The 14,794-nt window shown below is 34.6% G+C and overlaps 1 protein-coding gene across 1 annotated transcript in view; it reads left to right on the top strand.

Moving 5' to 3' along the window:
• The window catches only part of IL1RAPL1 (interleukin 1 receptor accessory protein like 1), a 660,453-nt gene that overhangs the window by 145,018 nt on the left and 500,641 nt on the right, over window positions 1-14,794 (top strand). The gene's annotated exons all lie outside the window — the stretch shown is intronic.

Here is a 14,794-nt window from a genome sequence, read left to right as displayed (position 1 = left end):
CTCTGCCTGAGATGCATAGCAGAGTTTCAGCTGATCTGACAAAATAGTTACTTTATTTCTGAATTTTCAATATGAACATTTCTAATTGTCAAAGAACATTTTTTATTTCTCAATTCAGTCTGTTAATCTTTTGAAAAAGTATACTTATATTTAAGAGACATAATAAATGCTACCCTGATAGATTCAGTACTTTTTCAAAGCTCTGTTATTATCTTACAGACCTTTGGAAAATAAAGTTTTGATTAGAAATATTAGGCTTAAAATAAATCTGCCTTTTTCTATTTATTCTATTGGATTTTTTATCTGGATTCATTTGATCTGTCTCTCCTTTTTTTCATCTTAATCCCTGCATTCATCTCTATTTCCAGATGCAAGAGACTAAATGCATTGCTAGACTTGGGTTAAGAATTTATCCTCTTCCCTGCCACTCCCTTCTTTCTCTCTATCTCAAACAGATTAGAGGTCTGTCTTCTTTTTTTCCTTTTCTTTTCAAATCATTAGACTACAGGAATTTAGGTTGAGGTTCAGATAAAACCCTAATGCTTCATGTTTTTGGTATTTTCCATTTTAGCTTTTGCCCTAGTGTTTCAAAGAACATTGGCAAAAAGTTTCAGTGCTGAATATAGGACATGCAATCAATTCCTGTAAAACAAATAGATATTTTTGGGGAAAAAGTATGAGTAACTGTGGCTCAAATCTAACCCTAAATTTAGGTAACATCTGCAAGCCTGAAACACACCCTTTCTTCCCTCCCACCTTTATTTATGATTATCAGCTTGATGATTGTGCCAATGAATATGTGATCACAAAGTGTGTACCTTTTCTCTGAGTAGAGAATTTAGGTGTCTGAGGAGTACAAACTTATCTATATCATATATAAACAGCTATTTGTCTATTAAGCCAGAAGAATTTTACAGAGTGCTAATCCCAAAGGTGTCTTTCATGGCTGCAAGCAACTGTTTGTGGTTTTTATTTGATGGTTGCAAATAGAAGTCTGTCCACTCAGTGCTCATGATTATTTCTTTGTCTTTGGGCAAGGACAAGAAAAACCAATTCACCCTCATCGTTCCTTTATGATAGGAAATATGAATTACTGAAAAAATTGAAGTATACTCAAATTTCTCATAGGTTTTAATTGGCATATATTAAATAGAGGTCTATTTAATTGAAAATAGACCTCTAAGGTTTTGTATGAGTGTAAAAACTTTCTTTTGGACATACTTTGCACGTTAAATCCTGCAGCTGTTCTGAAAAGAAAAAAGTCCTTTTAATATAAGACTAGAATGGCATACCAGCAGTGTATGTTAATTGGGAGTCTTTCTATCTCAGTCACCTTTTAGCACATGCACTTGACAGTCTATTTATTTTTGTGTGAGCATTGCTTATAGATACTAAACATTCGCAGTTTTCTTTTAGTCCTCTGACATTTTGAATTTGTTGATTGGATTAACATTTCTAAAGATGCAGTGGCACTTCCTCAGGTATCTATTTAAAATATGCCTATATCACTGTATGTTCCCACGTAAAATCTAAAATTTAGACAGAGAAAAACAATAAGTAATGTCTTTGGTTGCACAGCACTGTATATAATCAGTTTATTTTTCATTGTGAAATGGCAATATGGCTTGTGAAATACAGCTTGAGCATGGGAGAGAAGTGTGACCATCTTTGTCCACTATGCCAGCAGTCTGCTGCACCTCGCAGGAAAAGCCACCAGACTGGAGGTATCTGTTACCATTTGTAGAATTAACACCCCATGTTAATTCCAGCTGTTGCTCATGCAATTGTGCTCCTGGTAGCCAAATGAGTGCTTCCTGTGCCCAGCTAGGGCAACTGTGTGTCAGCTTGGCATTCAAAAAGTCCAGTTTGAATTATTCAGAAATAATCTCTCTGTGCATCTGAAGTCCCTTTCCCATGTATTTATAAGAGTAGAACACTATGAATAGCTTGTACATTGTGTTTTGTCTCTAGACAACGTGTTGCTTACTGTGATTTGATTCTTCACGTTAAAAGTGCTCCTGCTTTCCATTTGCTCATCCAGGCCATTTTTGGGCTTTTCCTGCCTAGGAGCATAGTGTGGGCAGTGAGACATAAGGAGGATTCTAGTGAAAACACTTTTCATTCTTTCCATTTTGCATCAGTCCTGAGGACTTATCTCATCTGGATGGCAAAGAGTCCTGGTATCGCCAGCACTGCTGAGCCTTTCTGGGTGCCAGAGGCAGTGTGAGTGACTCAGAGCTGAGACAGTAGGGCTTTTGAGAGCAGCCTCTGGGGCACAGCCACATGGAGTCTCACAGTCCCTGTGGCATCAAACACAACAAGAAAGCTTCACAATGCCCATGTGTGAAAACACCAAACTCTGAGGGGGTTGCTTTCTCATACTGATAAGAGCTGTGAATGGTGCAAAAATTCAAACTCATATAGCTGGATTTGTTTTCTTCATCACTGAAATCATAATAACAGATTTCTAGTCTCTGATTTAATTCCCAGACCTGGCTATTTCGGTGATTTTTTTCCAGATCTCCCTGTCTTTATCACAGTTGCCTCCAGCAATAGAGGCACACCTGCCAACATGAGTCAGAAGAAGTTAGCGGTCCAATGCTAATGAGAAGCAATCTATTAATCACCATCTTGCTGACAAGCTTGTGTGTGATATATGTGTGTGGGCTGCTGGCAGATTAGTACCTTGTGTAAGTACATACATAACACACCAGCCTGGGATTTCATTAATATCTATAAAATTTCTGTTACAGTAAGGAGTCTCTTCAGCACAGCTTATTATACCAGACACAGATGTCCTAAACAAAAAACAAGCTAATGAACAAAAAATGCTCTGTTCATCCTTGTATTCTCTTGGTGTCAAGAGATTCTATGTTTTTTAACAAACTCTTTCTTCTTTGCCTCTGAAAGCCTTTTTTCAGAACTATTGTTAGTCCTCTAAACAGATAATTCAAAATTTCATGTGGTGTTTAGGCTTTTTTGTTAATTGAAATGTTTAATTCTATGTATTCTTTGGGGTAGGGAATACCTTTCCCCTATCTTCCTCCACAATATTATAATTCACTTGAATAATGGGGGGAAAAAAAAGGCAGAAATTTAGAAGTTTCTCTTCCACATTTGGTTTTCCTGAGTGATCAGATAATATCCCTAGGTTCTGCAGTTCTGTTTCTTTTATTCAGCCTTTCCTTTCTTCCTTGCCAATAGGCCTTTCAGCTTTATCTCTTCTCTAATGACACACATTTTTTATTTCTCTGGCTGTTATCCTTTCCTGAAATTAAACTCTTACTCATTTTGTAGAAGGAAAAATACCAAAAAGAAAATTCCAGAGAGATAGGACTGGGCTAAATAGCTGCTGAAATTCACTGAGTGCAGAACTCACTCCTACCCTGATACATCACCAATGGGCCAAACTAAATGCAAAAATATGGAAAGTGAGAGACGGAATTTCCAAAACTGGGATACCACAGTGCTTAATTCTGCTGTGGGGCAAAGCACTCCAACATGAAGAAGGTCATCATTGTTCATGCAAGCTAGTCTGTGACAGGATTTTGTTTTTCTGGTTGTCTTGACTATTAGTTTAATTATCTTATTCTGATTTGATTTCTTAAAATTCCTGCATTTAACCTGTGATTTTTTTTTTTTTTAATGCAAGGCCATGGTTTACCTTATGATGTAGCAGAGGAAAACAATGAGGCAGATTCAGCTGAAAGGGTGAGGGATTTCCAAGAGGTTTTGATGTAAAATACAAAATTTTAATATTATCTTTTTTAATTTTATCATATTTAATATCAAAAATACAGCAAAAATTCACTTGGTTTTAAGATACTTCTTTTTGTGCAGTCTTGAACTGCAAAGCTACACAGTGCAACCATTCTTTTACCTGTAACCAAGCATCTATAGTTGCTGATAAGAACCCTAGAATGATTCCAGAGGACAATATTTTTAGTATTTTCCTTCAGTAATTAAATATTGCTCTAAATATATTTTGACTTATAGGAAATAACGAGGGAGACAAAAGTGACATTCAAACAGACATGATAGGCCTCTGTAAGAACAAATAAAATGCTTAAATTGTTAATGGATTATACAATATTACTTTGATTTTGCAATTTTCTAATGGGATAATATATTGAGGAAATGACATTATTGTAGTGCTCTCAAGTGTATGAACTTCATTGTGCTAGGCTTTGTATATATAAAAAGAAAAAAACAATAATCCTGTGCATGACTATGCTACTAGAAATTATCTGCAAGGAACCAAATTCTATTTCAGATTTATATTGGGGGAAAAGGGTATTTAGAGGACTACATGATGAAGAGGATGGGATGTACAGCAGTCCCTTGATGTGGGGAGGTGATTTCCATAGTCAGCCATGCCTGTACACTAGAATTGATGATTTGACTTGTGATGCAAAATTCAGAGCTCTGTTGGCATTTCACCCAAAGTATTTCTTTTCAGGCAGTTTTGGGCTGAGATACACTGGCAGAAGAACATGTGATGTTCTAGGGAGCAGGCCTGTCAAACACCAATTCTCTGTTACACTGCGCTAAGTCATAGCTGGAGAATGTTTCATGATAGCCACACGTGCTGTTTTGCACAGGTTAGATGACGTGTCTGGCATTGAGGAATAAATCATATCAGAAGAAAAAAATCGCTTAAGAACATTTAGAATGAACTCTATATTCCTCCAAGTTATTGATGTATGTTCTTCCCTTCTAAGTTTTCTGTTATTAACCAGCTAACCACATAAACAAAATGGCTCTTTTCTGTGATCAGTAAACCTTAGTTACCACTTGTCATTTTGCTTCTATTAATTTGTGTCATGCACACTCAATAGGAATGTAAGTGAGGATGATCTATGGCAATCTCCTGCAATGGCAAAAATAGTTCAGCAAAATATTTGGTGGGATGCCTCTGCAGAAGATGCTTCATAGCAGCTTTATTACTTATGATAAGAATGTTATTTTATTCCAGATAATTTAGGACAACTAAAAAATATCTCTTTGAACATTTATGAAGCTAAAATTGGCTTTCACATATTTCCTAATGCTACATTTTTTATATGTTAGTCATTCCAATTAGTGTTTGAGATAAAAAGGACAAATTCAGAACTTTGGTGCTCTCATAAGTCAAACTCATGTCATAATGTTATTCCATAATATTTTAAAGGAAAGCCAAAACAAAAAATGCCATGTTGGATGTTGTGAAGTTTTCCTCACTGTAAAGATTTAAAAAAAAAAAGAAAAAAAGAAAAAATAAAAAGTCCTTTTAAAGAGGAATATAAAGAGGAATATGGTGCATTTCCCATAATTTTTTCCATATATTTTTCCTTTCAATCATATATAACACAGGCACATATTTTTCCTGAATCTATGAAAATCAGACTATCAGTGTTTTTGTTTATGTGTTGTTACTCTATATTTTCACTAAATCTAGAATTTCTGCAATCTCATTTCTCTAATATGGTCCCATCCTTTCTCAAATAATCACTTTACTGTTAAAAAGTTCCTTGTAGAAATTCTGGTTATGGTTTAGCCTATGTTTTCAGTATAATTAATGTCCATTGTCCAATATAAAAATTACTACTGAATTTTATAACTGTTCTGAAGAGAAATAGATTTTAATTTCTAAGAAAGTGTTTGGCTTTTAGATTTGCCTTAGAAAGGTTAGGAGTTAATTTGTTTTAATAATAAATTTTCTTGAATATTAATTTGCAATTTAATCGTAAATCATATTTAGGATAAGTCGGTCTCCAAAACAATGGTAAAACACAAGAATCTATGTAACTAAAGGCATTGTAGTCTGAAGAAGGAACTGTCATGAAATCTGGTAATACAATTAATTATGTCCAGGGAATGGGTAGATATGTATTATGCTGTATATAGAATCATATATACATGTTATGCACTTGAAGGTACCCTAAAGATCCTCCTGGTTCCACCTCCTGCCATGGGCAGAGACATCTCCCACTAGGCTAAGTCTCTCAAAGCCACATCCCACCTGGCCTTGGACACTTTGGGTGATGGAGCACCCAGAACTTCTCTGGGCAACTTCAAAATTGTAAAACTTCTTCTTTCTTCATGTGAGGATTTGCACGTAGTCATAAGAGACCTTGGGATTTAGAAGCTATCATGGGAGAGTAAAGCAATACTGAGGAAAAAAGTCTATATAGGTATACACAATATATGACATAAATTTTTGTGTAAATGTATATGTGTTATATATGTGTTTGTGGTTGTACATTTGTGTAAATATCTCATGTAATGCCCTGGGAAGGAGGATCCCATCATGGCAAGTGAAATATCAAAAATGAAAAAAGAAAACACTAGGTTTAATGACCACATCATTTTTCTTTCCCAATAGATTCTTGTGTAAGCTACATAAAGTTTATCACTTTCTCCACTGTTCTTGATAGCTGCCAGCTCAGGCTTTCCATGGACATTGACTGTCTTAATCCTGACATGTACGTTGGTGTGGATGTCTGCCATCATGAAAGGATGCATTTGCTTGTCCTCATGATTCCCTTGACTGTATTTTCCTTAAAGTGAGGTGTTGCTCTGCTTAGTATCATGGTGGTCTCCATAGTCAAGAACTCTTCTTGAAGTTAGTTTGAATATATAAATTATGTCAACAAAATGAGCAAAATTAACCAGGGTCTTGAGTCATTACATTCTGAAAAACACACATTATTTAATCTAACGTATTTTAACTGTAAATTGTCATTTATTAGTCTACTATTTATTGCTTTTGAAATATGTTGTGCTTGAGCTTTTTTTTCCTCCATCTTTTACTGCAAGCCAGAATCCCCTTTTAATGGACTGTGATAATCTCCACATACAGTAGAAAAGGACACAGCTGTAGTGGTTTGCTCTGACTCCAAAGGCTATCCAAACAACTTTACCAGATAAATTAAGTTTTATGGTGTAATGCAGCTGTACCTGATAGATCTTATTATTTAGTTTCATCAACTGATTTAGAATGTTGTTTTATTGACCAGCTTCTGTAGGCAAGTTGTGCTTTTCCTGATACTTCAGATGGGAATCCATCCATTTTGAACAAATACTTAACAGTGGTTGGAAGCTGATGGCTAGAGAAAGAAAAGAACACTGTAAAAGAAAAGAAAAGAAAAACCTAGTCCATTACAGAAAAGTGATTATAAGTTACACTGCCAATGGCAAAATTTCAGATGGAAATTCACCTTCATCTTGTTTTATGCACACCTGAAACTCAGCCTCTGACATCCTGCTCTGAGTTTTTCTTTTCCCCCCAGGCCCAGTAGTTTTTTGCTGCCCTGAGTGTTGATGTTATTAGCGTTGGTAGGTTACACACACAGTGATGTTTGAGAGACTCAAGTGCAGTGTTCATGTGCTGCTGGAGGTTGGTACCAATCGAGGCAGCCCTGGAGCCCAGCTGGGACGTGGCAGTGCAGAGCTAGGCAGGCACTCCTCTGGCTGTGCTCTGAGCACCACATCCCTTCACAAGATAAAGTTCCTTCCATTTTCCTGCCTACTTTTTCTATTGAAATTGCTTTCCTTTTTTACCTTGTAGGCTTCCTTTCAAAGACATGTATCCCACAGTTTCTTCCTAACTCCTGTGGAAGCAATTCAGTGAAGGAAAATACCTCAAAGAAAGCAGAATTTTTTCCAATCTCACATGCCCAAGGCTGTTAAGTAAATCTATTATATAACTAGAAGTACAAAGTCCTCTAATGCTTTTAGGGGTGCCTTTGAAAACTACCTCTGGCATTTACTTTCTGTCATTTAACTGCAGCTCTCCTGGAGCAGAGGAAATCCTTTAACAACCTGCCCAGCACTAAAGGCCTCTCTGTGTGAAGAGTGCTAACTCTGAAGTTGTGTGTCAGAGCACAGTTATTAAGAAAAAGAAAATAAAATTATTTTGTTTCTGATTTTAAATGTTATATAAATCCAGTTGTTCATTTTAGGTGGTCCCTGAAAAAAGCAGGGATGTACAGAATAGCTAATGATTCAGGGCTCTACTTTATGTTCAATCAAGTAAAAGATACAATATTTAAATGATTACTTGGCCTTGCCTTTCCCACTTCCATAATCTCCAAATATAGGTGATTATTAATCAGGGAAATCTATTTTTTATATATAATTAAAGTTGCTATAAATTTTGGTTTCAAAAAACCCCCTCAGGTTGCATGCAAAATTGTTTCTGTTATTCTATAAAGTGAACAGAATTTCTCCTTCCTCCAGCTGTCTTAAAGGAAAATATGTATGCATAATATGCAGTTCTTATATATATATATGTATGTGTTTATTTATTTGTTTGTTTTCTGTGAGTCCCATTATAATTCTGCATAGTTTCTTGTAATAACATTATCAGAGCTTGAACATGTAAACTGTTCTTACTGATTGGTTCTTTCAGGATCTAAAGCAAAGTTGTGCTTTTATGCATTCATACTTTTGTCCTCCCTTTCCTGGTTTTAGCAGACATTTTTCTGACTTGGATGCACTTCATTGTTACCAAGTGCCATCCTACCAGTCTTTCACTTTGTGTTCACAACATTCATTTTCATCACATTTTCAAACATGCGAAGTTTCAATTTAGTTTTTGTTCACAGACCTTGAAAAGAATAATGAGGTAATTAAGGGAACATATGGAGAGAGATTATTTTTTTTCTATACTGTGCTATAATTCCAACACATTTTCTTCCAGTTGAATAGTCTTGGTAGTATAGAAGAAATCTTAACAATTTTGTGCATCAAATGAAGAATGCATCTACAGTTCTGCATTTCTATAACACCAACCTCACTGAAACATCACAGTGCTTTAAAAAAGTTATTTTCTTTCTACACATGGAAGAAAGATGAGCTTTATTTTAAAGGACTGAGTCTTTACTGGTGCTAGAGTCATCTATTGACACAAAGTAAAACCCTACTTAAATAAGTATTTATGTATCTTTTAGAGGATACCTGTGAGAGTAAGAAATAACATTAATCCTCTTGCTGTTTCAGCACAGAAAGACATAAAAAAATGACAAAATGCAATTCAGACTGGGGTTTCTGCTACTGGATCTATCTCTCTGTTAATCTAATACACAAAGCTCTGTGTCTGTGGCAAATATATCACATCTTCATATATATCAAGATCACTTAAGATACTTCTAGCAGTCTTTTTTGTGGAATGGACTTTGGAGCTGAATCAGAGCTCAGGATAAAAGACATATTTTGAAAATATCTTATATTTGGTAAAGAACCATGACATAGCAATTTATTTGATTTACTTGTACATGAAACTACTGCGACTCAGTTTCTCTCGAAATACAACTTCTGTTCTATTTAAGTGTCAGAGTGTCTTGGACCATGTTGTTTCATTGTTTTTATTGAGAATTTGTGCATATCAGAGGAAGTACCTGGAATAAACCACCTTTGCCATTACATAATTTAAAACTTAGATAACTCAGTGATTTTCTTTTATAAGTCTATGAGTACCTGTTTAACCTTACTGGAAAACATGAATAACACTGCAGATCCCTATTATCCATACCATTTAGAAGGTATAGAAAGTAATTAATCTTACAGATTTGTTTCTGTAACAAATTGACATGAAATAGACACCACTCTAAATTTAAGACTGGTACAGCGTTTAGAAACAAATTTACCAGTATATAGCACCTTTTAGGTGACTGATAGGTGTTCCTTTTCTAATTTCCCTCTTATGGAAGTTATGTAATAAATGCTGCTTCATAACTCAGGATGACTGAAAGGCTAATTTTAGCTCTGAAGTGTTTTTACATCTAAATTGATCAATAAATTAGATGGATTAATTAATTTCCGCTGTCAGGGCCAAGGACTATAAGTGTATGTAACCTTGCTGATATATCATTTATTAATTTCTCAAACAATAACTTTTTTAAACTCTCTGTATATCTCTTCCATTTTAAACTCCTTGAAAGTCCTTTAGGTCCTTGCCTATTGCAAAGAATAAAGTTTCATCCTGTTAGGGAATGATGAAGTTCTATCAGTAACACAGACCAGCACTAACCTGCAAAAGATGAAAAACTCCAGGAAAATGTAATTTATTTCTGACAGCCGCATAAATTAGAAGGAAGTTTCCTGAAAAATGAACATGATTACATTTTTTCCATAAAGCCAAACTTTTACCTGATCAGAATGGAATGATGTGGGTGGAAACAGTAGAATTACTGACATGTGAACAAATACACATGAATTCCCATTCACTGAATGAGAAGTCTTCTATGTTTGATGAAGCTCTTTGAAAATATTTAGCTTAAAAGAAGATGTCATTCTCCTGTTCAGAATTTTCCTATGACACAACTTATTCTGAACTAAAAAAAAAAGCCAATACCTAAGGAAGACCTGGGCTCTTTCCACACACAAGAAATCCTGGAATATGCTAAACTATCAGAACTCTTATGGATTATGTCAAGAATTGTGCTACAGGTTCTAGCATTTCTGATTCTTGATAATAATTCCTTCAAAGACTAAACATAGCTTCTAAAATGTCATGCTTTAATGACAAATATATACAAGATAAATTAACCAGAGACAACTTGGGAAAAATCTGAAACAGTTCCATTCAAGAAACCAAGTATAGTTCTTCCAGTTTCCTTTCTGTACTTCCTCATCTTCAGTTCTGTTTCCTTTTAGTTCCTCTGCATTTCAAATTAAGTAAATGAAAAAAAAATGCATGAGAAGCCATGTAAAAAATTACTTACCATATATATGTTCCAGACAATACTTTGAGAAGTAAAATGAACACTGTAGCAGAAAACCAGAACAAAATGCATTATACAGGTTTTTTAACATTAAAACAAAAAGTATACTTAGGTAATCATAATGCCAGATGTATGTTTTCTGTATAATGCGCCATTTTAGAGTAGTCTTTTATATATTTGTATCATTGTATTTATTGCTTGCTCATTTTGCCCCGATGGTTCCATCATTTACTCCTGAATAAGCAAACTGCAATATTTCTGAAAAATTACTTTGATTTGGGATTCTTACTGAAAACAGCTCAACTTCATCTGAATCTCCAGTATTTCTTTCTATTAAGCAAACCTATTTAAATAGGATAGATAAACCTTCATTCTACTGATCTGTAAAACCTTTTAGGTAAATTGCTTTATGATTAGTGGTCAGTTTGTTAGATAAAAGCCCTGGTTTGTGTGTTTGCATGTCTGTGTTTTCACAGCTGGTTAGGGGCATGTATCTCTAGCAGGATAGTTTGGTGTCTTGAAAACTGGCCAGTTCTTACGTCCCCAGTCTTATCCTCAAAAATAGGATGTAAGCTTGATTTCTTTCAATTTACACTTATAAAAGCACCAAGTGGGAATTGCTGTAAGATTTATAAGGTTCTAATTATGATTTCTGTAAAGTGTAACTGGCTTCAGTAGAGATACCTGGATTTTTTTTAGGAATGTGTCTCAAACAGATAATGAAATGTACACATACAGAAGTAAAAAAACATAATGAGCTGGTATTTAGCACAATAGAATTCTCACCAATTTTCTGTTTTCATTCTTCTCACTTCTATCCTACCCTTACTTCTTATGCTTTATGATTATTGGTGAAATTTTGCCCTTCAATCTCTGGTTGAGAAACCATTTGAAGAATATCACTATAAATTTAGTACACTAAATATTTGCAAAATACTTCATCTTTATTCTTAATTTTAAGACTGGAGGAAGTAGAAAATAGATGCGTAATGACAGATGTTGCTTTTGCCAAATCTGAGTGAGCAGCTGTGAACTTTTAGGAATTAGTGAATATCAGTAGCCTCCAGTACACTCCATTCAAACCCAAACCTTGCCACCTGAGACTTTTTCACCATATTTTGTGTTTCACTTGTTCTTTAGTTACAACAATATGGTGTCAGGATAATTAATTTCAATGCAAATATCTATTTACATCTCAGAGAACTTTTTCTTCTTAAATGTAGTTATGGTCAATTTCTTTGCTTTCTATCAGTATTTCTTTTCATGTATATCAAGTACTTCAACATTCTTGTAGAGGGTTTATATTTGGGTTTGAACTTCACACCCAGGTAATACCTGGTTCATGCTTGTGATGTCACTGCAAGATACTAAATTTCTCTTTACTTAAAATGAAAACAAGAAAGGAGAGCAAAGTACCGTGTGTCAGAGTCTGCACTTGGCCCTGCTTTTCTTTCAACACAGTGCTGCTGTTTGGAATGCTGTGGAAACAAGAGGGATAATGTCTACAGGTGGGAATCTGACTTGCACTCCCTCAAAAACCCAGCAAGGGATGAGCTGCATCATTAAGCACCTAAATGTCTTTGACAGTCTTGCCCTTGTTACTCTAGAATTTGTCTAATGAAAGGAATAGTTGTAGTGAAATGAGAAATACTCAAGAAAAAATATATGTAATAAATACAAAAATTTTATAAAGGTGCATACAGAATATTGTAGATGTGTGTGATTCCTCTGTTAGTTTCAGGATAAAAACATTATGGCATGTAAGCTGAAGTTTCCAAAATGACCTAAACCCTCATGAGCTCCTCTGTCAGATGACCTTCATTAGTGCATTTCATGAATACATAACTAACTTTAGAAAATACTACACTGTGACAAATCTAGTTTTCATATTATGATAAGTTAATGGGTTTTTCTTTTAACTTGCTAAATCAATAACAATACTGCACAAAAGATTACAATGGCATGATGAAAGCATTAATTTAGTCTTAATTATTTAAAATATATTTCTCAGAAGTAAGAATAGCCATAAAAGTGATTATCATAGCAAGATGAACAAAGCATTTCAGAAGACTATTGCATATTCTTATAATTTGTGGTCAGAGTGTACTCTGCAAACATAGCCCTAAACTGTGCTGCCAAGATTTGCATGCAAAAATCTGTTAGACTTACTTGCTCCTGCAAAAGGGAAAAAAATTGAATGAGAACACATCCATTTATTGGTGACCTTTTTTTCTCTCCCTTTTCTGCTGGTAGTCACATAGATTGAATTCAGTCCAGGAAAGAAAGTTTCCCTCTTTTTTTTTTTCTTTTTTTTTCTCTAAGACGCTATCTCCATATTTCTGCAATATTTAAAGTACACATCATGTAGCTCAGCCCTATCAAGCCCTATAAATTTTGAACTTTTCTTTCTTATTGCATTCTTGCCATGCTTGCAATCCAAGTCTTCCCAGTTTTTCACAGTGGTGTCTTGCTGGATACACATCTGGAGGACAAGGCACCATTTATGTCTTTGGTTTTCTTGCTTGGTGGTAGTAAGGAAGGAGGATCTCTAGCATATCCCTGTTGATGTTAATAGATTTGTTAATAGATCTGGCCAAGCTGCCTTTGATTCAAATTATATTGGGAAAGAAGTAGGTAAAAATTCAATTAAATAAGGGTACATTTCTTTTCTCTTTTTTTGCCACATTATTAATATACTTTCATTTTTTATTTTTCTCCTTCTATGAACTAGCTGCAAAGTGCACCATATATCCAACATTCACTTTTCTGCTTAACGAGTAGGGTTCTTTTGGGGTTTGAAAATGTTTTTGCTTTCACAAAAAGCAAAAAACTCTTGACTGAGTTGCAAAATTAACTAAACTGCAACTGCTTTGCCAATTAAGTTTCAAGACATTGCATGTGGCTCTGTTTTAAAACACATCATACACTTGCAGCAGCATGGTTTATTCTCCAATTTCAGCTGTGGCAATCACCACCTTCTCTAAATGGAGGAAATCTTCATGCTTGATCTGTTGATAAGGTTGCAGAACTACTGTACTCTTTGTGGCTTCGAGTTGTTATGGAGAAAATAATGAGATGTTTGAGTTGCATTTTGAAAAAAAAAAAACAAAAACAAAAAACCAAACCAGAGCCCACAGGTCCTGAGCTCTGAAAAGAGCTTCCTTTACTGATTCAGGGATAAAAGTATCACCTCTAGTTGTCCCCAACATGACCATCCTGGTTTGGGATGAAAACTACACTATAGCAGGCTTACCTAGACTTTGCTGTTGAATTATCTCAAAATGTCCCCTGGTAATTTAAGAGGTAATTTTTTTTTTTTTTAGAAAAAAAAATCACTGTTGCAAGATCCAATATTTTATTTAATATTAAGCACTGAAATGTTTGTGCTGTTCTGCAGATTGTGAAAAATCCTTTTCTGGAAAGGGAAACACATCTTTAGTAGCTTGAGTTGTATTTTCCTGTCCATTAGACTTGAAATTAAAGAGTTTGTTTGGGTTTTATTTAGGTAAAGATGAAATGCATATTCAGATTAAGAGAGAGTTTTTGATTAAAAATTAGAAAGATAACTAGAGGAGCAGTGCTGTGCTCCTCACAAAAGTACAGAATCAAATCCCAAACAAATAAATACAAATTTTTAGGGCACATCCCCAAGTTTCCTGGAATAATCAATGACTATAATGATGTAGAATGTCTTATGTGCTATCTACATGGCATTATGTTTTCTGTATTTACTATTATGATATATTTATTCATCTTAGAGGTGGAGTGCTGCTTGAAATCATCTTTTCCAAGTCACAGGTTATAGAACTAATGTATCTGTTCTGTTCTTTACCATATGGAAATGCTTAAAGCAATACATTATACCAGAATGCTTTATCTCCAGTACTTTCAGTACTTCTTGCTCTGTGATTTCTTGAAGTATTCATTAATTAAGGAAGCATAATGCAAATTATTGAATTTCAGACTAAGACCAAAGTAAATGAATGTACCTTTAAAAGGAGAAAAGATGCTATTATTAGAAAACTTCTAACTTAGTTTATTTTAATTATTTGCATAGCTGTAATTAAGCTATAGTACACTTCATTTCT

This window comes from Lichenostomus cassidix, chromosome 1, assembly GCF_008360975.1.
Source record: "Lichenostomus cassidix isolate B80296 chromosome 1, HeHo_3.0, whole genome shotgun sequence".
In the NCBI taxonomy this organism is placed as follows: domain Eukaryota; kingdom Metazoa; phylum Chordata; class Aves; order Passeriformes; family Meliphagidae; genus Lichenostomus; species Lichenostomus cassidix.
This window is presented reverse-complemented; position numbering and strand designations above follow the sequence as displayed.